Source organism: Macrotis lagotis, chromosome 1 (genome assembly GCF_037893015.1).
Source record: "Macrotis lagotis isolate mMagLag1 chromosome 1, bilby.v1.9.chrom.fasta, whole genome shotgun sequence".
In the NCBI taxonomy this organism is placed as follows: Eukaryota; Metazoa; Chordata; class Mammalia; order Peramelemorphia; family Peramelidae; genus Macrotis; species Macrotis lagotis.
This window is the reverse complement of record NC_133658.1, coordinates 117,162,157-117,187,890: the sequence shown is the minus strand read 5'-3', so window position 1 is coordinate 117,187,890 and position 25,734 is coordinate 117,162,157. Positions and strand designations below refer to the sequence as shown.

The window sequence follows — 25,734 nt, the reverse complement described above, 5'->3', positions numbered from 1 at the left end:
CACACAGTGACTGAACAGTTTTACAGGACTTGGCTGGTAAAGGGTGTGTACAAAAAAGTGGAGGGTGATGTGTGCCCATATGAATGTTACTCTTAAAAGAGAAGGCTCAGCATATATGAAAGTATTAATGAAAACCCAGTAGGGAAATGGGTTGTTGGTTTTTCTGCCCATTGTGATGGGCTCTGGCTAAGTCTCAGATGGGCAGGTTGCTGGGCTCTCAGATTTTGATTCTCTGACCACCTCTAAACACCATGGACTTCCCGCTATTCAGGTGTTCCTTTCTGATGCAAATATCTTTGTTCTCTGTAATACTTACTATAGTTTTGCTGGGAATTTAAAGAGAATGCTACTTACTGTACAAGAGTAAATCTGATGAACTCACCTTTGGTTCCTTGAGATTGCAAAGTCTATACGGATAATTTTAAATTATTTTAAATAAAAGTGAAATGTAGATTTTGCATTGGCACATTTTGACATCATGAAATATTAAAAATAATAGCAAAATAACTCGTGACACTGATTTTTTTTTGTTTCTGTCTCTAGAATTTATACTCACTGATTAGTAATGCAGTATGCAAATAATTCAGTTTACATATCCAAATACTGTTTTGCATCATTCACACCTCATGTCTTGGGGAAAAAAAGTGAAATGTTTCTTCAAAATAAACAAAACCTGAGGAAGAGTTTATTGTAAAGGCTGGAATTAGGAAGGCAACAATTTGCCTGAGAATTAGGAAAAAGTGGATAATCTTGAAGAAAGTATTTCCCAGGTATGTGCTTGTTTGTTTTTTTGAATTTAAAAAAACCTCATCCATTGTGACATGGTCTAGAGTAGCCTTTCCTGCATTCAGAATAATTCACATTGTTTCTAGGAGAAACAGAAATCATATCTCATACTTGTATTTATGTGTGTCTGCACAACTGTGAATGAAAACTTGAGTCATGTCACTTGGAGAGAATACCATAGTTGACTGGTTCTACCAATGCATTGATGAAGAAATAAGACTGGCAACAAGTTGAAGCATACTTTAACACTTTGATTTGGAGGGAAAGTTACTTAAATACAGCCAAATAGCCTTTTAAATCATGGATTGGTGACTTGCAGCCCCAAGATGGCAAAAGCTTTCTTGGCAGTCTATAGATTTTTTTATAGTCATTCACTATCATTCAGCAAAATGTATGATAGAATTCCTTGTCATTGAAGTAATAAGCAAACTCCCATGCCCACTAGAATATCCAGATCAGTGGCTTCTAGCCTCAAGTCTCTTAGAAAAGGGAGTCTTAAAAAGTATAAAAAAACTCAGCTTCTGTGTGTAGTTATATTGTTCCCTAACTGGTTTCATGGAAGGAAGGAAGGAAAGAAGGAAGGAAGGAAGGAAGGAAGGAAGGAAGGAAGGAAGGAAGGAAGGAAGGAAGAAAGGAAGAAGGAAGGAGGAAGGACCTTGTATTCTCTCTGGGATGAGTGCAATCTTCTTTCTCTATGATGCTCTATACACATTTTTACCTACAGGTTATAGACACATATTTGGCATTGTGCAAAGTAACCGTTCTAACATGTTTTTAATCTTCAGCTCTCATGTCCTTAAAAAATTTGATGTACTAGTTTTCAGCTGCAAGAAGACATTTCAGGGCACAGCACCTGATAGGTGTTATTTTTTTGTTTTCTTTTGTTTTGTCTTTTTAAGGAGACTGTAGCAGCAAAGAGAATACTCACACATACACATATATACAGAACAAAAAACTTTACAGATGCTTTGCCCATACATTCCCTAAATACTGCTTGATCACCACTATTTTTTCCTGTTTGTCACACTTGCCTCTTTTCCATATAGATTCTACTATATCAGAATTTGATGGGGATGGGGAGGGGATTTTCCTCTGGTTGCCTCAGTTTTCTTATCTGTAAAATGGATATAATAGTACCTACCTCCCAGGGTTGTTGTGAGGACCAAGTTTGATAATACTGTAAAGTGTTTAACACAATGGCTAGCATATAAATGTTAGCCATTATTAGCAGTTAATTATTATTATTATTAGTAGTAGTAGTAGTATCTAAATGGTGGAGTGGGGCAGAATAAATTCCTTTCTTAGCATTACCACTGACTGACTGCCTCTTTACTCTTTGTGTTGGATTGGAAAAACAATGATTTCCCTTTACTTTCTCCAAGTAGAGTATAAGCTCTGTGAGGGGAAGGACTCTCTCTGTTCTTGAGTTTGTAGCCTCAGAGGTAGCGTGGTTTCACACCAATGCTGGGAGTGTTTGAATTGAGGTCAAGGATGATTGGAAGTGAGGGAAGGGTGAGAATGGGGAGGGAAGGGAGGCAGAGATTATTAGATAGGTGTCAACTCCTGTTAAAGAATAAATCCTTCCCACCGGAGGTAGATTTTTTTTTTTAAGGAGAGTACATTTGGATGTGTTCTGTTGTTTCAGGTTCTGACTTGAAAGACAGAGTGTTAGCCTTAAGAAGTCTGATGGAACTTTGCCATCATAAACAAGTCCATCTTCCATGCTTTTGCATGTATTTGAGAAGCAGTACATTGATGCTATCTGTCCAATTTTGAAGTTGGCTACTTTGACCTTTTCAGTTGAAAATATAACCTTTTTATTCTCCAGATCCTCTGGTGTCTATATTCTTCCTTTTTTCCTTCCTCCCTCAGACACCACTTTACATTTCATTTTTTGAAGTTTCTAGTTCTTGTACTTTGAAAGGAACTCTGAGACTTTTAGCTACTATTAGTAGAATCTTAGGACTGGCTTTCTCAGACTCAGCCCCCACTACCAAAAGATTGATTTGAATGTTGCTCTTTCCACTGGACTATTCTCTCCCTCCCTCAAAAAAATAACTTTGTTTTAAGATGAGTCTTTATTAGCTGGGTCTCTTTGTATGTGTGTGCCTTTTCTTCCCAATAAATATTTATTAATCACCTACTCCACACATAAAAGCATAGAATGTTAATCTGGAAGCATCAATAATGACCATTTAGTATAATCCCTTCATTTTTTTTTGTATAAGATAACAAACAGACCCAATGAAGATAGTTTATTCAAGGCACATGGTTAGATTAATTAATTAATAAGCATTTCAACGTATACTGTGCTATACTCTGGGGTTACAAATGCAAAAATGGTAAGTTGCATCTTGTTAGGACTCTTGATTCCCAGTACAACTTTCTTTCCAGTCCACATGTTTTGGCTTCCTTCATCTATGCAGGAAGACTCTGGGGTAGTATTTGTAACTGGATTGAGCAAACTGATTAAATACACTCCCCTCCACCTTTAGAGTTCCATTTTGGATGCTTTGGGGGCCAAAAGTCTTGCTGTTGAAATCTTGTGGTTCTTGTAACTTTAGGAATTTTAACTTAGGCTCATGGGTCTAGAGCTATCTAAATGGACCCTCTTATTTTACAGATGTGGAAACTGAGGTACAAGGAGTTGAAGTGACCTGCTTCTATTTCTTGATTTCTTTTTTTACTTTCTGTGTTTTCTCTGCCCCTTTCAGGCCAACTTTCCTACTCTGATAGTCTTCCAAAATAGATGCAAATTTTAGTATTCTAGCATTGGGACATGAAATACTTCAAAGTTTAAAAATAAATACATAAATATATACCCAAATATATAGGGCATATGTGAATGTAAACTCATATACATGTGTGTATATGCACTTATCCACACATATATTTCCTTTTGCATTTAAGAGTCAAAAATCAGTGATAGTTGGCCTTTTAAAGGAGGAACAGAATCATAGACTCTGAGGCCTGTGAGGAGACTTGATAAATCATCAAATCCATCCTGTTTCTTCAGGTACAGCTACACTCTGACCCTCTCAGGCAGATGAGAATCTGTCCTATTTTAGAAGAAAACCCTTGGTGTCAGGAAATCCTCCCTTTTATCTAACTTAAATCCCTTATGCTGCAGTTTAAACCGATTTTCTCTTTCCCACTAGAAGAGATTGAGACCAGCTCATCACCAACCTCTGTGTAAAACTATTCATAATTTTAAATCGTCCCCCATTCTTTCTTTACTCTTGTCAAGATAATCCTAGGACCTTAAACAAGATGTCATAGCTCTTACCTTCTACCAAAAGCAGCAGAGTTCAGTAGGAAGAATACCCAACTTGGGGTCGTGGGACCATATATTACCTGCTTGACCTTGGGCAGGTCATCAAACCCTGATGACCTTCATTCTGTAAAACCAGATGACCTCAAAGATCCCTTCCAGCCTGAGAACTATTTTCCTGTTTGTTATCCTTTTGTTCCTCTAAGTATTATGCATCTCAGTGCTCCAGATTTTTTTTCTAATGAGTTTCCACTTCTTTTAATGATATATAGTAAAGCACAATGGCAAGATGACCATACTTCCCATATCCCCTACCCTTCATTCATGCACACCCAATGTCTTGCTTTTTTTTTTAAATAAAAGCTGATATTCTGTGCTCAAAACTTGCCCCTGGATATCCCTTTGCTACCATATTAGCAAATAACCAGTTCTTCCCTGTCTTTAATTGGTGTAACTTGTTTTCTATCCCTCAGGTATATTATGATATACTTGTCCCTACTGAACTTGAGCCACCACCCCCTTAAAAATTATTCTTGCCACTTTATCAGTTTGTGAAAATCACTAAGAATGCTGATCCTATCTCCCAAGGTGCAGCCTCCCCTTTGGACCCTAGCCCAATGACATCTTCGTGCAAGCTGAGAAACTTAGTGAATGAGTAGCTTCTTTTTTTACTATTTGGTAAGTTAGCTCGAGGGGAGAGCACTGTTCTTAAGTTTTTGCTGACATAAAGGAAACAAATTTCTTTGAACTGTGAAGAGCAGATTCACTATAAACCAGAATACCCCAGTTATTTATTTTTATTTTCCAGTGAAATCGATAGCATCATCATCATAATAACAATGAGAATAATCAAAATTGGGAATCATACATCCTTAATAGTAAGACCAAACAAATAAAAAACAGTCCTGAACAAACAGAAACAAAGTCTCATTCCATTCAACAAATACATCTTTTCTGTCTGCTAGGGTGAAGAGAGGTAACCAAGAGTGTGTAGGTTGATACGAAAAGCATTACAGGCATGGGAAAGCATCTCAGACTCCCGAAAGGTGCCATGACTAATCCCATGGATGTAGCCACAGGGCCAAGTTTTCAAACTCCATCCTCCTGACTGTGCCCAGGCACAACTGAGGCAAGTGGATGGGGCAGAGGATGGAGACCCTCTGCCTGTTGGCACTGGCTCAGGGTTTCATCACTCTTTGCTCCTGACAAGGAAGAGAGGCTCCTGGCCCTTAGGGCCCTCCCACAGCCACCTTGCCCTCTGGCTCATTCTTGCTCACTTCCTTTTCTGTGTTAACAGAAGTGGAGCAGGAATCCCCATGGCTGTGACCTCATAGGCAGCTGAATAGCCTGGGAATGGTGTCTTTCCAGTCTTCTGAGCCAGGCCATGCATTTGGGAGTGGGAAAAAAAGGAGAAAGGAAACTTGAGTGAGAGAAAGAAGTCAGCAAGAAACCAGAAATGTGATGTTTTGGACCCTGTTCTTGCCTATGAGCAGTTCTCTTTTGTCCAGAGCAACAATTAAATAAATAAATAAATAAAAAAATAAAAATAAAAATAAAAATAAAAATAAAAACTTGCTGCCTAAAAGCACTGGACAGTTCATTTTTGAGCAATAAACAAGAATCATATAGAGAAGTTCGCAAGAATTTAACCCCATGGTTAATTCTCTAATTCCAGATCTCTATTATTTAGAACACAAGGTGGAAATTATTTTTCTATATAATTCTGTTCCATTTCTTGTCTAGGCCAATATGGAGTTCCTTAGATATCTGAAGTTTCTAGATAACACCTTCTCCTTAGTGGTAGGATTCAAATAAATTAATAACCGGTTCACCAAACTCAACATAAAATTAGTATCCATTCTGCTGAACCAGTGTGGCTGAATACTGCCACTGCTTCTTCTCCTCTTCCTCCCCCCCTTCTTCTCTTTCTCTTTCTTCCTTCTTCCTTTTCTTCTCCCTCTTCTATTTGTTTTTCTTTTTTTCTCCTTTTTTTTGTATGTCAAAACTCAGTTCTGGATTTCATAGAAGAAATATATGTACTGTTGATTTAGGTTTTTATCTTCCTAGAAAGATTCTAAAGCTCATTGAGGGCAGGGGAATCCTGTCTTTTTTTTTCTTCTTTTTTTGTAGCCTGCTATAATTCCATTCAGGAAGGAATCAATACTTGTTTATGATTAGGGTGTGAAGAACCAAGCTTTGAACCACATCCTTTGGCTTCTTGGCTTTGGGGCATCCCTAGGCTGGTGTGTGTGTGCTTCAGACTAGACAATTTTAAATGCTGGGGGTGGGGGAAACTCCACTGTGCTCCCTCAGCAAGACCTATCTTGCTGATAAGACAACCCACTGCCATGAGTTTCTAGCTTTTTACCAGAAAAGAAGGTGTGAATGGGGGAAGAGTAGGAGAACAGAGAGAAGAGGAAAGATCCTCAGGGATCAGCACATAGAGAAGTAGGGGATCCCCAGGGTTGTGTGGGAAGCTGGCAGAGGCATCAGCTGGGCAGCGTAAACAGCCCAGTGCTCCTGTCTCACAAAGGGGAGTGGATTTCAAAAGGAGGAGTTTTTACCTTCCTTTGGAAAGCTCTGACTGGCTCTCTGTAGGTTAGGTTTAAAAGGTGTTTCTCTCTCTCTCTCTCTCTCTCTCTCTCTCTCTCTCTCTCTCTTTGTATGAATCCTTTGATACTTGAGTAGGGAAATCCTCTCTTATCAGCAAAATTCACTGACTCTTAACACTGGTTCTCTTTTTGCTGTTTGGTAGAGAAACAGAGAGACAGATAGACCAGGGTTATTTGTACAACTTGGAGCTCGGTTAGAAGGAGAAAGCATCTGTATTTAATTCTACTTTAGATGGCCTAGCTCCTGCTTCTGGCCAGTGCCAAATCATGGACCTGAGAAATGGCACTCCCTAGGAGACAGTCTGAAGGTTGAGTCAGAATGTCCGAACAGAGGACTGTCCCCTCTCTGGACTAGGGTTGAATTATGGTATTTAACTCTGTACCCTTAACATAAAGAATAACTTAAATGGACCATGGCTGTGGAAACATTTGGGAGGCAACATAACATATACAATGGAAAAAGAACATTCTATTTGGAATCAAATACCTATGGTCAAATCTCACCTCTATGGCCTGCTACTTAGATGATCTTGGCCAAGTTATATATAAGAGAGTTGGCTCTTGAGGTCCTTTTCAGTTCCAAATCTATGATCCTGTGACTTTAGCCTGATTCCCTTATTTTTACAAATGAGGAAACTTGAGTCCAGAGAGTTAAAATTACTTGTATAAGATCCCATCATAAGTTGATGACAAACCTGGGGCCCAAAGTAGGGTCTCTGGACTCTTAACTGGTACTTCCTCTGCTACATGCAGACGCTTTTAAAATCTTACTTGTTAGGGAGAGGTCTCCATGGAAGAATTAATTATCTGAAGACAGCTTAAATGGAAGCCCAGTCTCCGTTGTGATTTCCCCTGTGTGAAGGTAGTGAGTGGGTGGGTGTAGAGGCAATGATGATGAGGCATCTATATAGATCAGTCTCCTGGGACAGTGATGAATCCAAGAAGCTGCAGGACACGGAGAAAGATGAGGGATGACAGTGGTAAAGAACAAGAAAGGAGAAACCAAGGCTTTTCAAGGAGAAAAGGGAGATGAGTTTAAGGTTGTAAGATCTTAGGAGAACCCACTGACTGATAGACTCCATTCTAATTTATTTCAGGGGCTCTTCCCTAGATTGGTTGCAGAGTGATGTCTTTTTCTGTCATGGTACCTCCCTAAGACCAATGTCTTAAGTTATATAGGACCAGTTAGTGATCTGGGCCAGGAGAAGCTGGAATGAGCACAGTGATGAAATGATAGCTTCTTGAAGTATATAATGAGAAAGCTTAAAAAAAGGTAGTGAGGGCTCCTGGCTAAGCTTAAAAAGTGCTCTCTGCAATGAGTAGGGAGGTTGATTGTTCATTCTCTGCCCTTTTGCAGAAGTTAATTCAGGACTATTCTCTGGTGAGGAAACTGTAGGATGAAAAGTAAGAGGCAGTAGATCTTAAAGTCAAAGTGGTTATTTAGCTACTGGTTTTTGATTTGGGCTAGACCTATGATCCTCATCTCCTCAAAGTTAGTCATCCAAGGAAGTGTCACATCCAACAGAGCTGGTGGTCTCCAAGTTATTCCCGGGTTAACCCATTCCCATAGCTTTAAAGGGGTGAATAGTAAAAGGAAGTCTGGTAATTGCTTTTGAGAACAGTATCTTGAAGACTACCCATCCAATTTATCCAACCATTTTTCACAGAGTGCACTATTGTAAGCAAAGAAGGAAAGTCTGTTCAAGGTTTGTGATAGGAATAGGTAGAGGGAAAAAAAGAAGTCTTATAGACTTTACTTCCTGTAGATTTGAGGGGGCAGTCAGATCTTTCCCTAAAGGCTTGTCCCCCCTTCCCCATCCCTCCCCAATCATTGGGGGTAGAGCAGTAGTCCCTATTCTCTATTCAGTCATTTTTTCTGTATATTTCTTAGACTCAGAAGAAAAAGGTTGGAGCTAGCAGGTAAATATTGCTCCCTAGCTGTTGTCCGAAGTTCGGTCATCAAGATCTCAGAGATGTCTGAGAAAATAGAAATAATAGTAATACTAGCCGCAGCAACAGTAATGGTAGTGGTGGTTGTGGGTGGGATAGCAGTAGCCATAGTTGTAGTAGTAGCACTACTACTGATTTTACTGAAGTATTTCTGTGGCATTTCATTGTTTGCAAAGTACCTTACATATATCATTTGAGCTTTGAAAGAATCCAGAAAGATAGGTGCAATTATTGTCCTCATTTTACACATTAAGTAACATGAGCTTCTGAGAGAGACTGAGTCACATCCTTATACAACTGTTAGATGTCTGAGGTGGGGTTCAAACTCAGGTCTTCCTTACTGCAATTACAGTACTTTGTCCACCGTATCACCTATCTTCCCCGTGACCACTTTCACCTTTTCATTCTTCTAATCACAATAGATTAGATTTGCATTTTGTGGAGCTAATTATGCTAAGTGAAGTTTATTTTTTTTCTTTTTAGGGACAAAAAAGTTAATTCACACATTACTGTGGTTGGCAGACACTAAAGGAGAGAGAGAATAGGGGGATTAGCAGCATCAGGAGCCACCATCAGTTGTAGGCAGCGGTAAAGAACAAGAAGGGAGAAACCAAGACTTTTCAAAGAGAAAAGGGAGATGAGTTTAAGGTTGTGAGATCTTGGGGAAACCCATTGACTGATAGACTCTATTCTAATTTATTTCAGGGGATCTTTTCCAGATTGGTTGCAGGGTGATGTCTTTTTCTATCTGAAGGATATAGGGAGTGATAGTTTATCTGGGGGATCAATCTCCCCAAGAACAGACTGACTTCCCAAAGGAAGCCCACCTAAGTGAAGTTTATATTGACCTCAGTGTCAGTGCTGTGTATTGTAATTAGACCTGCCAAGTTCACCCACCCCACCCTTCATTAAAAATGACTTATCATTGAAAGCCAGAAGATCTCTTCTACAGTTGACTTGAAGTGACATGGTAACCTACCACACAAGATCTGGAAGGATTGAAGTCTTTAAGGCACTAGGTCCTCAGATGCTCTGGATTCATAGATTCAGAGTCCTTTGAGATGCAACAGAAAACAGTGGTTACCACCTTCACATGTTTATTACGTGGATGACCTTGTGCAAGTGATTTAACTACCTTTGGGCTCAGTTTCTTTATCTGTCAGAAGAAGAGGTTGACCTAGATGTCCTGGGAGGTCTCTTCCAGCTATGGGCTATGATCCCATTAAAATTGGCATAGAATTTTAGTACTGATACAAAATTTAGAGATGAATTCAAAGTTTTCATTTTAGAGGAAATTGTTTTAGAGAGTTTGAGTCTCCCCTAAGTCTTTTTTAAGCCTATTAACTAGTAGCAGAGTCAAGACCAGAATTCATATTTCTTAACGCTTTATTCATTTCTCTCCTAATTTACCATGCTGTCATTCATCAGGAGTAGAAAATCATGTGTAGATAGATAGATAGAGATTATATTTATATATACATAGATAATATAGCATTTATATGACACTTTGAGAGTAAATACACAGGGCAGCTAGGTGGTGCAGTGGATAGAGTACTGGCCCAGAAGTCAGGGGACCTGAGTTCAAATTCAACCTCAGACAGTTAGTAATTACCTAGCTATATGAATGCAGGCAAGTCACTTAACCCTATTGCCTTGCAAAAACCAAAAGAAAAAAAATTATGTACATATACACATTTGAGCAGAAAATCACAAGTGTGTATGTGTGTGTGTGTGTGTGTGTGTGTGTGTGTGTGTGTATGTAAAGAACTCTTTTGCTTCTTTTGAAAACCTATTTTAGTGTTTGGATTTTTTTTAAGTCATACTGATTCTGTTGCAACAAGCATGTCACTTTGCCACAGAGGATCTGGGTTCATAAATTGGCTCTGTTATTTATTAACTGAATGACCTTGAATTGAATTGAAGCTAACATCTATATAGAGCCAACTCTGGGCCAGGCACTGTGCTGATAAGCCCTTTACAATTATCTCATCTGATTGTCACAACCATAGTGTGAGGTAACCCTGTTTTATAGGTGAGGAAACTAAAGCAAAAGTTAGGTGACTTGCCCAAGGACATACAGTTAGTATGTGTCTGTGGACCTAGCACTCTATCTGACTTGCCACCTTGAATGAATTATAGTCTCTCTGTAACCCTCAGTGTCCTTATTTGTTACAACAAAAAAGTTGGATTGGATGGCCTTTAAAATCCCTTTTAGTCTAACTGTATGATCTGAGGACCTCTAAGATCTTTCCTCAAACTCAGAATTCTGAAGGACAAGCAGCTGTGTCTACATTTGACTCATTTTGGAAGTCACCAAATTCCTCAGAACAGGTGTACGGCTTTTGGCACAGACAATGCCAACTTTTCCCTAGCCCGCCTTCTTTACAAAGCCTTCTTGGACACAGTAGATACAGCATACAGGTCATGGCTACTTGCCTATTAGTTTATCAAGAGAAGCACAGGACACTCATTTTCTTTTTTTAACAAGGTGATATTTTTTCTCAATCATTTTACACCTTTAATAAAAAAAAAAAGCACTATGCATAGGATTTAGGGGCAAAGATTAAAGACTCTCCCCCCCAACCTGAAATATCTTACATTGTATGTACCACTACTGTGCCTGCTGCATTTTCAACTTATTACAGCTTTTCTATGACTTGGAAAATAGGTTGACTGAGTGATGATTGTTTTCATGAAATGGTGCAACATGTAAAGAAATGGTTGTCATTAATAGTGCAGTTATGTAGATTGTAGCTTTTTAAGCCTTCAGTTTCAAACCAGATTAGAGCTCTGTTAACTTAAAATAGCCAAGGAGGGGAAAAAAAAAGAAAGAAAAAAAAGAACTGTCGGAATCAGAAGAAAATATTAGCATTATGAAACATGTTAACAAGTAGCCATTAGCACTTTATGTCTGCATGAATAGCATCTTTAAGTGTTTTATTGGTAACAAAATAGACTCGAGTCACATAGAATGACATTAGTTTTCAAATTGGCAAGTTCTTGTAATTCAAACTTCTCATTGTTAGCACCTGCTGTGGGGAGGTTATTCACCATGTCAAAATGTGCCCTGGGGGGTGGAAAGGTAGCCTTCTGCTGGGTTGCTTTCAGGTAGGAGGGATCTGCTCCCCTAAAAGGGAACAGGGAGAAAATCTATACCGGGGTTCTTAACTGTTTTGTGTGTTATGGACCCCTTTGGCAGACTGGTGAAGACTTTAGACTGTTGGCTGCCTACATTCTTCATTGAAGGAAAGGTTCAATTTTAGTTAGAAGGTGGATATCAAGATGTCATTCCCCTCCCCCCATCCAAGTTCCTGGATCCCCTGGAATCCCAGTTGAAGGACACCTGGTCTTTGGCCATAGACCAAAGGAAGAAGATTTGAGTGGAAACAGTCCTTCTCTGAAGGAATTGTAGATTCGGACCTTTCTCTGTATCAGGGGGTGGGAATTGATTATCTTTGTAGAAGCCAGCAGTTTAGCTTGTGTATGTTCAATCATGGTCAGGAGGGACACTAAGGGAAGATGAGCTCATCTGAAGTCAAAGTAGAATGTTGGTAACCTCACTCAAGAGAGGTTTCACAGAAAAGAGTCTTGGATTGTGGTCATTGAAGATAATGTAAATAAAGGACGCCAGTACCAATTGTATTAGCTCTACTTTTACCCCAGCTGAAGCTTCTCTATGCATCTTGGCTGCTGCCATCTTGGGTCTCTGCTTCTGGGACCCATCTGTCCCTGGTCTTAGGTGAAGGCCTTCCTTTCCTTCTTCTTCATTAACTGGAGATGGAGGTTGGCTTTTTCAAAAGAAGAATTTAACTGGTGATTAAGGGAAAGAATGTAGAGTGAAATTAACTATAAGTTTATATTTGAGTATAAAAGGTCAAGTAATAGAGCACAGGACCGAAGACCTATTTAAACTAGCTATACCTGCCCCTTAGTTTCCTGCCCTAAATATTACCGTTTCCCCTCTCACTAGCTTGTTGGTCTCTTCCTGCCATATGGCTCATCATTATGCTGCCTTTCAGGAGAAGACCCCATTATAGTCCCCTTTTGTCCTTGCCTTTGCATCCAGCATCTAGTTGCTTTTTTTTCATTTAGTATTTTTATTTTTTTCTCAATTGCATATAAATGATAATTTTTAACATTTGATTTTTTTAAATTTGAGTTCCAAATTCTTTCCTTTTCCCCCCCTCCTTGAGAAGGAGACAATTTCCCTAGTGGCTTTTCAAAGTTAGTGGCCCTACTGACCCCTCCCAATTCACCAAGCTGGTTTAAACTGATACCCACTGGGTCCAATTACATATTTCACACTCATAACTGCTTCCAAGAATTGTTTACCCAATTCTCTTTAAAGACCTTTTCTTTTTTTAAAATGACTTTAATTATTGTGCCCTCAGTAATAGACAGAATTTTGGCCATTGGTAAAGGGAAGGCTCACTTGGTCAGTAAACTGGTCCAGTAAACTGGAACTTAGGAAACAAAGGAAAAAAATGAAGCAGTCACTTCCCTCAATGAGCTTGCATTCTGTCATTTCTTTTTCCTAGCTTACAATTTCCTCTCCAAAACAACCTATCCTTTCTTTTTAAGCTCCTTTCTCAGACTTCCATTCTTCAAGTATTACCCGAGTGGGAAAATAGCTCATCAACATTTGACCTAAGCCATATAACCAAAATTAGAGTAAGGCAGTGTAGTGAATCAGACACCTCACTAAGAATTTGGAGGCTCAGAGGCTAGGCCTGGTCCTGCCACTGGCAACTTACTGAATCTCTCCAATCCTTAGTTTATCTAAAAGGAGAGTTTATTATCTATAAGAACCCTTCTTGTCTCCATGAATGGTGAAAATTAGTAGGAAAAGAACTGCTGAGACTCAATTTATACTTTTTATATAGGAGGATTTGTTTATGGGATTTATTGTGGGATCTCAGAGTTGGAAGGGATCTCAGATGAGATCTGTTCAACCCTCCTCTAGACATATCTATCTATCTATTTATCTATCTATCTACCTACCTATGTATATATATAATAGATGCATATAATGTGACAAGATATTATTTCAATAGTAGAATTAATATAGCTGTATATATTTACATGTTTACATATGTTTTTATTCCATTTTTATATTTTGTTTTTTGATATGCTTTGTTTTTTCTGGTACATTTATAGATTATTCCCACTCTATGAGAGAACTTTTGTAACAAATAACACAGTGACTTTATCTGAAAGTTCAGGCAACTTTTCACATGTATAGCAGCTCTCCCACATCTCTATTTAAAAAAAAATGAAGAGAAATCTACTTTATTTTCCTCTTAACTCCTCTACCCCATTGAAAGGATGGGGGAAGAAAAGCAGATTTCTTATAACAAATATGCATAGACAAGCAAAACAGATTCCCTCAGTGGTAGCATACAAATATACATACATTTGCAGACAGACATACATATACCATTCCGCACACTAAATCCCATCACTTCTCTTTCATGGATAGGACCATGTGTCCTCTGGAATCATAAAGGGTCATTATATTGATCCTAGTCCTTACAGTTCTTATCCAGTCTGCACTTGAAGATATTTAATGATGGAGAACTCACCAGCTTCAGAGGCTGCTTATTTTACATTTTGAATGACTTTTTTAGGGTTTTTTCCTCTTAGACTGTAGAGAAATCTGCCTCTTTGTAAGGTGTTGTTCCTGGTCCTAGTTATGGCCTCTGAAGTCAAGCATGGCAGTACTTTGACTATGTGGACAAAATTCTTCTCTAAATTTCTCTTGTTCAGTCTAAATATCCCCAATTCCATCGGTCGGTTCTCATTTTGCATGAGTTCAAATACCTGATCCACCCTTCTTTGAAGATGTGGAAGTCTCTCAGTATCCTGATATTTTAGGCATCATCTGATCAGGGCTCCCATCTACCTTATTCCAGACATTATTATGCTTTTTTCAAAGTAGTCTAAGATTGAACTCTTAGCTTGATTGTTCTTCAGACTTTATAGATTGTGAACATAAGTATTTTCTTTCTTATTTAACTTTTTTTGGTTCATCTCAAAAGAATGTAGGAGAAATATTCTATGAGCAAGGGAGTTTTGCATTAGAAACCAAAGCTTTGACCTTCTTGGTGGAGGATTTTCTACATATTGTTTTCTGCCATATTGAATAATCCTTTTTCCAAAAACTGGGTAGTTTAGGTTGCTTCCTTCTTGGACATCTTAGTTGCTCCTGGGATACCCTGGTTTGGGAATCACTTATGTTTTTTGCTATACAGCCTAACTCCCATTCCTCCTTAGAGAAAGGCTAATAGGGAAATAGGAAGCTCTTTCTTATCAGGAGAATTTAAAGTCCTTTGATAAAAAGAATACAGGCGTTCTCTCATGTCCCCATGATATCCAAGCTAGCCAAGTCTTAGTCAAGGAAACAATTAGGTGACCAAATTGGTAACTTTTCTTGGTTTAGATTCTATGTTCAGTCCAGACATCCAGAGTTTGAAGGGGAAGAAAGCTAAAGCCACTAGAATATTCCTTCTCGTTAGGTATCAACTCACACTCATGATGCCAATATTTCTGGGTAGAGGTGATGCATCTGTGTGGGTCCATACAGAAAGACAGACAGACCTTTCCCCCAAAGTTGGATTCCCTTGTCAAAGAGAAGTAAGAACCACTTTGCTGTGGACTCACTGGGAAGGGCTGAAATAACATTTAGAGTATGAGATTAATACATTCCCTTCAAGTGACTGAGGACAGTGGTTTTCTTTTATGTGCATCAAGCCCCTTTCCATTTTTCCTTTTTTTTTCTACGTTTCTCTAACCCTGACGAACATGAAAGGAAATCCTTCCAGATTCATCGATGGCCCTGAGGATGGTGTGCAGAAAAGTCTAGGCAGTAGACTCAAAGCTGCTGCCACACTGTCAAAGGAGACCCTCAGAGAAACTCAGGTGGCTTCTAGCCAGCCACATCAGACGATTCTCCTGAGCTCCATGCCACGACAGGACTGCGCAGCTCTGGTTTATTACACCCCCCTCCCCCTTTTGTCCTTGTTATTGCTGCTCCTGCCATTTTCAAACCTCCTTTTACACATCCTGATACAGTTTTCACATTGTCCCCTTCCTCTTAAAGCCCTTTAAAAAACAAAACAAAAACAAAACAAAACAAAACAAAATCCCAATGTGATCCCCATCGAGATGTTACATAACCTTACAGTTGAATTCCTCTAAAAATGTGTGTTATGGATGTTTGTCTCACAGCAACTGGCAACTCTGGTTATTTGTGTAAATGTCAGATTCTGTGTAGTTATTGACCGCCCTGTTGGGCCTACGTGTTGCTCTTCTGTAGAGAAGGTGGCCCGGGGCGTTGTTCTGTGTAATGAAGCCTTTCTAGGGCTTCTCTTGGCAATCAGGACTTTTCTGCATTCTAAGACAAGTGTAGATGAACTTGAGTTTGCTCTACTTTTTATTTGTGTAACTCTGTGTGTGTGTGTATGTGTGTGTGTGTGTGTGTGTGTGTTTGTGTTGGTTGAGGGGGAAGGGGGTGCTGGGGAAGGAGTTTGGGGCAATCAGCATTTTAGGTTGGTTCTTCAAGATGAATAACTACTTAGCTGTTGCCTCAGCCACTTTTGTTTGTGAAATAAAAGGGCAGTAAGCACCATGACACCAGAGAATTTCAGGTTTATTGTGATTTCTTTTTTTGTGTTTGCATCTGTCCTACTCAGTTAGGAGCATTATCCATAACCCTATAGGAACCAACACCGAATACCGTATGATTTTAAAGCTTTAGAAATCTGCGTGTGTAATATGTCTTTTGTGAATTTTTTTTGTTCATTTGCTTTAGAAACTGTAATAATAATCCATAGTAATTATCCCATAGTATGCTGTCCTTTGTTACGGGGGAAGCACTGGATTAGTTTGAAAAACGTGTCCTATATACAGTTTCAACAGCTTGATTTTGCTCTTCTTCCCCACACCCCTTCCCCCTCTTCTTTTTTTTTTTTTTTTTTTTGTCTTGTGCTATTCGAAAGACAATTTCCACATTTTTGCCATATGTCTTAGAGAAGCCCAGGACTAACAAGGCAGTAGCAGACTTAGGACCCCTAGCTGTTCAGGTGCTGAGCCGGGCTTGCAGAACAGAAACATATTATGCGGGGAGCTAGGCTGTTGAAACAGCTGCATTTGGAAATGCTTTCCCCCCCCTTGCCCACCCTTTTTTTTTTGAAACTTATCAGAAAAGTCAGAGTCTTACCCCAGGTTTTAACTTTTCATGCTCAAATAAGAAGAAAGTATCCGAATTGCCTGGATCACTGCAGCCCAATTAGGTTCTTTGCATAATCTTTATAGTTTGGGCAGGGGAAAGCCCTTTCTTTCTTTTTCTTTTCCCCCCTTTCCTTTTCTTTTATTCCTTCTTTTTTGTATGCATGTATCTAAGTGTGTGTGCGCCTTATTTTGCATTCTCTGCTCTGCCGAAAGAGCATTTAATCCTTGCCCTTCTGTCTGTTGAGATATTATGTTTTTTTAATAGTGCTTGTTTATGACTAAGGTCAAAGACAGTATTTCAGAACAAAAATTAGAGTTAGTTCATAATTGAGTACATATGTATGTAACTGTTTATTTTTATAGTTTGCTAATTTATTTTTAAACAGCTCAGTTGAGCCAACATGTTTATAGCCGCGTTCATCACATGCCTTACCAGTCAGGGTGTTAAAAGGCACATGCTTTTCAAGAGTTCGGGATCCCAAGTTAAATTAGATAATACCATCAGGTAGCAATTTAATTACATTAATTGAATGTTTAGCCTGAAAGGTAGTTTTGCAGCGGCTATAATGAAATAACATTTATAAGTACACATGTATAAATCTCAGTGTTATAGACATTATTTGGGGTTGCTGACAGAAAAATGGAAATATATCAAGGGTTTGGAAGGAGAAATGGGAAATACTCTCATCAACACTAAAAGCTGCTTTGGCAGTTAGGGAGATGCTGGTCATGACCATTTCTTTATGGAGCTGCCTTCCTCATTAGCACCTTACATATTCATAAACCAAAGGGACTTGGGTAAAGTTCCTGGCCAGGCCTTCCCTGGGATATAGAATGCCTTCCATGACCTAGTCATGAGGATTCTCCAGAGGGGGGATGTAAACAAGTAGAGTGTTTGGCCACCCTGGAGAAACTGGGCCATGAAGACTGGCACCCCAAATGGTACTTCTGAGACCAGAGCTGATCCTCTGGTTTGGCACCACTGTATGAAAAGTAGTGGCTCCCCAAGTTATCAACAGATCAGGGAGGTAAATCCCCCACATCACAAAAGGCAAAAGCAAAAAGCAGAACCCATATTTGGACCTCCAAACCCAGTGTATCTGACTCTAGACTTTCTGAGCTAACTGTGGAGACGCCTTACCTTCATCTAAATGGCCTAACTACCACAAAGGTGCTGAGGCATTTGACTAGGATTTCAAGATATTTGGGGCCCAGGTGTTGTTCCATCCTCCTCGGTGATTTAGTATGGTGAGTGTCAAAAGGCAGGCTATGAAAAGGGATTTTGAAGGTACACTAACAACAGCTCCCATGGGTTTGAGTAATGCAGTGTCTCCTTACGCCATCTGGTTTCACCTGGGCTGCAGACTATAACTGTGGCCCTCCTCTCCCCTCTCCAACCCTAAAATCAGACTTCGCTCGTCCTCTGCTGTGTCTCACAGATAAATCAGGTGAATCTGTTATTGCTCCTGGCTGTTTACTTGTATACAAAAATCACTCAAGTTGTTTTTTCGGCCACCATTATTTTCTGGTGGTTCCCCCATCACAGCTGTTTCCACTAACATCTGTAATTGGCCTTTCCCTTAGTAGTCACTCATGAATCACTTAGTTTAAAATTGCAGAGACATATGTGTGATGTGGGGAGTTAAACAGTCGCACATCCTCAGATGATGTACTCTTGATCAAATAGGGGTGGTCTACCGCTGCTTCCCAGAAGCCATGGTCAGAGGGATGGATATTAGGGGAGGTGTCCTGGGGGGAAGCAGGAAAACAAGCACCTCGGTGGTGTGTTGATGGAGACTTAAGGGTGTGTGTGTGTGGGGGGGGTTAATGGTATAAAGAATGGTGGGTTGGCACCCATGGAAAGGGCAGAAAGGTTTTCATTTGCTGATGTGGATAAAATGTTTGTCCAGTTGAAAACAGTCCCACTTACTTGATTACCTGATGAGTGATTTCCCCCAAGCTGACAGCTGCTCCGACAGATTTCACCTGCAAGTCCCAACAGAGCGGGGCGTTCTTTTAGGCCTGTTATTACTACCACAGAGGCGAACTTGTAAGAATAAGTTTTGATAATGAAACTTGGAAGCAGTTTGTGTATCTCCTTGCCTTCTATCTTGCTCTCTCTTCCTCCAACTACATCCAAGTTCTTGAAATGGAGAGCAGACTGAAGCTCTCCAACCAGATACCCATGAGGATGGTTAACAGAAACAATAATTATCATCCATGTAAGTCCTCCGTCATGGCATGGAGGTGACCCTAGGTCCTTGAAGATCATGCCAGCCGAGCACAAGTTCTAGCAGGTTCCACTGTGCTGGTATGGCTTTGAGTAATGGACTTGGCAAACACCTGTATGTCTGTCTGTCATCCAAAGGCCGGACTGGCTCACCACCTGGATGGCTTCAGGGTGATGAATTTCAACTCTCAAAGACTGGCTAGCTAGGTTGTGGTTGGAGGGAGTGTCCACACAAATGAAGGCAGAGATTCCTGAAACATTGACACTACCATCCCGGCATCACCACTTAGGAGTTTGTAAGCATGTTTCACATGATCTACTCTATCTTTTACCTTGTCTCTGAGATGATAATAGCAGTAATACCTACCCTGCCTATTAAGAGAGATATGATAACTGGACACCAGAGAAGTTAAGCGGATCACCTGTGGTCACACTTTTAACTTAGGGACAGGGTCAGGATTCAAGACCTAAATTACCTGGGTTGGGGTTCATGAGTCTCTTCACTCCATCATCTGGTGGAGCAATGACAATTTTCCTAGTTAGGATATCCTTGCCTATTATGGATCTCACTGGTGAGAGGAAAGACACAGTAATATTTGCTATTTGGGGGTTTAAAATTTAGGATGAGTTATAGTGAAAAAAATTTCCCCTTAAAATAAGTAGGCATAAAATATTAATAGTTCTCTGCCTACTGGAACCAAGCTTCTTGTAAACTAGATGTATGTGCTCTAGATTGTTGAAGGGTTTATCATCTAGTTGCTAAGTATCAGTGGAAACATAATGACTTAAAGGAGTTTCCCTTTCCTCTCATAAATATTCTAGGTGAGCTGTAGTAATTATTTCTTATGGACATTAATAATAATAATAATAATAACAATAATAATAGTCATATCTGGTATTGCATACTCATTGTGGCAATATAATGGAAAGTACACTGATTTGAGGATTAGAAGACCTGGTCTGGTTTCAGTCTCATGATTTTTTTTTTTTTTTTACCAGTGTGACCTTACACAAATCACTTATCCTCTGTAGGCTTCATTTTCTTCATATGTAAAATGAGGGGGTTGAATCCTATGACCTTTGAAGTCCCTTCTGATTGTAGATTATTTGGAATGAGGCTCTAAGTCAGAAAAAGAGTAAGGGATAGAGAGAAGAGTTTCTCCAGAAAATTTCCCCCCAAAAGAATCATACTTTCATTTGATTGTTGGACTTTTTTTCTTTTTACCATTTTTTTTATCAACTGAGAGAGAATGTATTTCAAAGAACCTATTAACCTTAAATTAAACACACACACACACACACACACACACACACACACACACAAAACTAAACACCACAGAGGTGATATGAGATCGATAAGACTACCAAAGTTGAAGGGGAGGACTCTCAGAATATTAATAAAGAGTGGTAGACCCTCCTCTGTTAGATGCTGAGGGAGGGAATGGATGCAGGAATGGGGGATAACTGTATAGACCTTAAGTAGATGATGTATCCTGGTTTCTCCATTCATTTGTGCCAAGAGCTGAGATTGTCTTCCTGAGGAAAGAACTGTTTAGAATTAGCACAGGACATTTTCTTTTGCTTAAAAGATGGGCTGAGAGTTCTCACTGGGCAGCTCTATTATGTGTAGGGAACCCTGCCAGGCAAATCTAAGCCAAAAAGGAGACCAGGAGCAAGGGGCACAAAGGTAGTTTATTTTGAATAATATCTTTAAGGACTCTCTGAATATGCTATCCAGAAATATGAGTGCTTCCAGCAGGCAATGCAAAAAAATGCCAGCATTTTGGTGTTTTTTTCTTCAATTTTTGGGTTTGTTTGTTTTTTAATAGTTTCTAACATTGAGTATGGATGTGAATGTTTTCATTTTTTTTTCCAGAAGTAAAAACCATCAGAATAACTATGTTTCCAGGGGTTTCATTGAATTAAAAAAAAAAAGATACTGCCCTTTCCATTTGAACATGCCTCAATAGTCTTCCAATTGTCTCTCTCAGATCTTGTGCCTATCTTGCTTTAGTCACTTGCTAATTGTTTGACCCTGAGAAAACCACTTACTTAACCTCTTTCAACCACAGTTTCCATATTTATAAAATGAGGGCTTGATATTCCATATACCATAAGTTCTCTTCCTTTAAATCTATAATTTTAGGATCCTATGGGTCAGTAATCTTTTGCCTATCTCCCAAATCTTATGGCCCTCCTTACTTCAGGCACTAACTGACCAAAGATCTATGACTCTGGGCAAGTCACCTAATCTCCCTCAGCCTGTTTCCTCATCTGAAAAAATAAAGATAATAATAGTGCCCATTTCTTGGGGTTACTATGAGGCTCAAGTGTGATAATCTTTGTAAATCATTTTGCTACTCTTAAAAGGATATATATTCATTGTTATCATTAATTATTATTACACTATTACTACTATTATTATTAATGTAATAATGTTACTAATATATTATTATTATACTACTGCACTATTATTATCACTATTGCACCAACATTATCCTGGAAGACTTGGTCTTGGGGGACAGAATTTTGGGGTGGGTAGAAAAATACTTCTTGGGTTCCAAAAGGAGAGCCAATTAATATATATTAATACATGTGTTGACCCAATGACTGTATAGAATTCTGGGTTCAATAAAGTGCCTCAATAATTTTCTGATTGTTTCTAAAATTTTGTGGTCTTTTTTTCTGTAAGTCAGTTGTAGCAAAGTAAGCCTCTCTGAGCTATGACTTTCTTATCTGTAAAATGAGGGGCTTGGATCTAATAAGGTTCCTTTCACTTCTAAATCTATGATCTTATGAACTCATGCCTATTGAGTAGCATTTGGAATATTCATTTACTAAGGGGCTACCCTGAGATCTGCTTAGCTGACCTGCCTGATGGGTTGGAGGTTTATATTTTTCCATTAGAAAAAATAGAAGATCTGAAAAGAAAAGCCCAACTGTGCCCTGGAAGACCAGGTCTTACCCCAAGACTACTGCTCTACCTTACTACTTACTGCCAGTGGTCTCTGGGAGTATTGGTCAGTGGAAGAGAATTGGGAGGGAATTAGTGAATGGAAATCTTAGGCTGAATTTTTTTAAATAGGTGATATCTGCAATAAATCAAAGACAAAAGAACCTAAAATATGAGGTTCTTCAATTCCTTGCCCTTGTTTTCCAACATACCAATATTCCCTTAGTTTGGGACTTCTAAATTTCTATTATGTCATGGACCTATTTGGCAGTCTGATGAAGCCTGTAGACCCTTTATCAGAATAATATTTTTAAATGCATAAAACACAAGATTACAAAGGAAAAATAAATTATATTGACATATAATTATCAATTTTAAAAAATACTAATTTTATAGAACCAAGGTTAAAAGCCCCCTAAAGAAAGAAGGCATGACTATGCAATCTACCTTTCCCTTCCTGAGTATCTGAATTCCAATTTAGTAGAATTTGAGAACCATAGAAGAAGCTTTTAGATCATATTGTCTAACCCTTTCATTCTGCAGATACAAAATTTAGAGACTTTAAGTAATATTAAAATGTAAGTTGCTTAAGGTCAAGGACTATTTCTTTTGGGAAGGGTGGAGGGATAACCCAGCACAATACTTAACATATAGGAAATATTTAATGGCTGTTGAATTGAATTGGATCTGTCATACAGAGCTGGGACCTGAACTCATATGCTGTCTGGTGTAGTAAACTGAGAAGACTTGAGCACCAACTTTATTTTCTTTTGCTCTTGATCGTTGAAAGAAAGGTTTTATAGGAATGGATTCACTCAGAGAAGAGAGTTTCTTGTTTTGGAAAGCTTAAAATTTTAATGTCAGAAGAAAACCTAGAATGAAGTATGAAGAATAACTTTTGATATGAACAGAAGATTAGAGCTAGGAGGGGAGTCAGGATCAGGAGTGACTTAGATCCATAAAAATCCCTGTCAGACCTGAATGAGAATAGTTGGTTGCAGCTATGGACTTTCTCCAGAGCACTGATAATTCCTCCATTAAGCTCTCCTGTCTTTGCCATCTGAGTAGGCTCCAATTTTTTTTTTGTCCCTGCTTCCTTTATATTCTCTTTGTTCTTAGCCACCTCCAAGTTAGGAGAACCTCTATAATTTACCTGCTCTCTTCTCTGGTTTGATTCTTTGTAATTTAGTATTTCTGACTTGCATCGCTGAGTTTAGCCGGCTTTCACAAACCAGGCCAATGAACTTCAAGCACATCAGCTCCCTTGGAAGGACCTGATATCTGATTGTTGCTTTGATAAGCGCCTGTACAAATATTTATAGGATCCTGATAGTCTTCTGAATTGCATTATTACAACATACAAAGCTGTCAGATTTCCAGGATTTCTTGTGGGAATGTGTTTCTTCTGAATTAGAGAGACAGTTTCCAGCCCTTAGTTCTTCCTCTTCTCCACCCATCAGCCCTGTGGCCTTATTAACCTGAGCTTTCATCCAATGGGGCAACTTGAGTTATTCAGAAAAAAAGAAAAAAGAAAGAAAAAAGAAAAGAAATAACTGCTTTTTCTTGCCTGCCACTACTAAAAGAACTGAAACGAAGGAGACCCTGGTGTCTCTAACAGAATCAGAAAGACCCAGAAAAAACTCTATAACCATCTTTCACTCACACATCCTAGCCCCTCATCCATGGATATTGATAATAAATTTGTTTGTTTGTTTTTAGGTTTTTGCAAGGCAGTAGGGTTAAGTGGCTTGCCCAAGGCAACACAGCTAGGTAATTATTAAGTGTTTGAGACCGGATTTGAACCCAGGTACTCCTGACTCCAGGGCCCCTACTCTATCCACTGTGCCACCTAGCTACTCCTATATTGTTAATAAATTTGGTGCTTTGAAGAGGCCCTATTCCTAATTCTTCTAATTCAGAATTTATTCAGAGTTTCTAATTCAGAATTTATAAAATAGATCAATTAAGTGGAAGACATACCAAATGTTTAGCTCTTCTAGACCTCATTGTCCAACAAAAATCTTTCAAGGGCAACCTAGAGCCAAAAAGATTGGATACCCCTGAATTAGGGTCATTGTACATATTATGAAAGGGCTCTGGTTGAAGTTTTCCTAGAGCATTTATATATTGTTTATAGATCTTTAACCACTTCAAGCCAACCTGTTAGGAGCTGGGGGCCCTTTGGAGATCGATCAAAAATAAAGAGGAGGCATCTTGGAAATGATTTTGCAAGTTAGTGAGATGAGATACAAACTTTTCTAGGTGTCTTTCCTTTGTAGGACTGGAGACATTTGGTTCTCTGAGGAGCAGGAGGAATGACAGTGGTCTTCATTTGTATAAAGCAGGGAGGGACTTTATCCCCCCATTTTTATAAATGAGGAAACTGAGTCCCTCCAAGTGAAATAATTTTTATTAAGGAAGGCAGTCATTGTCTTTGGTTCAGATCCTACCACTGATAACTCTCCTTGGCATGACAAGCACTCCCTGGTCTTTAGTTGTCTCATCTGTAAAGTGGATTGTCTCTCTCTTCTCTTTTTCTGTATCCCTCCCTCTGTCTTTCTCTGCCACCTCTGTTTCTCTCTTTTTGTCTTTCTCTTTGTGTCTCTCTTTGTCTTTGTTTCTTTCTCTTCTTCCCCACTCTCATCTCTGACCTCATGGCACTAGAACTGACAACAAAAGGGTCAATTGGGTGCAGGTGCTCAATCCATTGAGCCCCTTAATTGCTTTCATTCTTTATCACCATGCTAAGAGACTTCCTCCTTCTAGTAGAGTGGTCTTGGAGCTCTGAGAGATACCTGGCCTCCCCTGGGCCTTGGGGCTCCTCCCCAGAGCTGGCATTCCTCCAGAACTTCGGCTTCTCCTGAGGAGAAGCCCTCTCCTTTGGCCAGGTGAAGTGATGCTGCTGCATCTGGATTCACAGATCAGCCACCAGAGAACCGGTGGTGGCTTGGGCTCTTCCACCAGGCCCTCTTCCTCAGTCCAGTGGGCTCAACCTAGCAGATCCTCCCTCTCCTAGCCCCTTATTATTACATCAATGCCCCAGGTTGCCACTGAGTCACCCAGAAGCCACCCCCACCATAATTTCCTGATGTCTTGTGTTTTATTTTCTTTCTTCTTTTTCTGAATGGGGTGGAGTAACAGGACTCCAAGAGCCCCAAACAGCCAAGGCCCAGGGCATGGCCCTGGCATGCTGTAACCCTGGCGTGCAGCCCCAGGCAAGCCTGGGCAGAGGACAGAAACTAGGAGAGGGAGCATGGGGAGACGGCAGCAGAAGGCAGGCCAGACAGACTTGAGCCCTAAAGTAAACAAGTCTTCTCAGAGCTCGGGGGCTGCCAGCACAGAGGCTTCCTGTCCTCCTAACGCTCTGGCAAAAAAAAAAAAAAAAAAAAAGACAAGGCTGGAAGGCCCTGGTTTCTAGCGAGCTGGAGGATGACCTGGACAGTCACTGGGAACCTGGGTGCTGATGAGCTTCCAGCGCCCCCTCCCTTTGTCTCCACTCATTCTCACTGAGTCCTTCATTCTTCCCCTGCAGAGGGGCTCTCCCTTTCCGGTAAAGGAGGGAAAGAATGTAGGGTGAGGAAAGCAGGTGGGGAAAGGGCAGCTGTAGAGGCAGGCACTCCTTGTCCCTTGTGCAAGTCAAGCTGTCTGTGTGTGTGTGTGTGTGTGTGTGTGTGTGTGTGTGTGTGTGTGTGTATATCTCTCT

The 25,734-nt window shown here is 39.7% G+C and overlaps 1 protein-coding gene and 1 long non-coding RNA gene across 11 annotated transcripts in view; both read left to right on the top strand.

Moving 5' to 3' along the window:
- The window catches only part of LOC141502111 (uncharacterized), a 53,447-nt gene extending 28,021 nt beyond the window's left edge, over positions 1-25,426 (top strand). The window contains exon 2 of the long non-coding RNA XR_012472408.1: positions 544-25,426. This is a non-coding gene — a long non-coding RNA (uncharacterized LOC141502111). The remainder of the gene's footprint in view (positions 1-543) is intronic.
- The window catches only part of BCL11A (BCL11 transcription factor A), a 120,971-nt gene that overhangs the window by 36,037 nt on the left and 59,200 nt on the right, over positions 1-25,734 (top strand). The window lies entirely within an intron of this gene.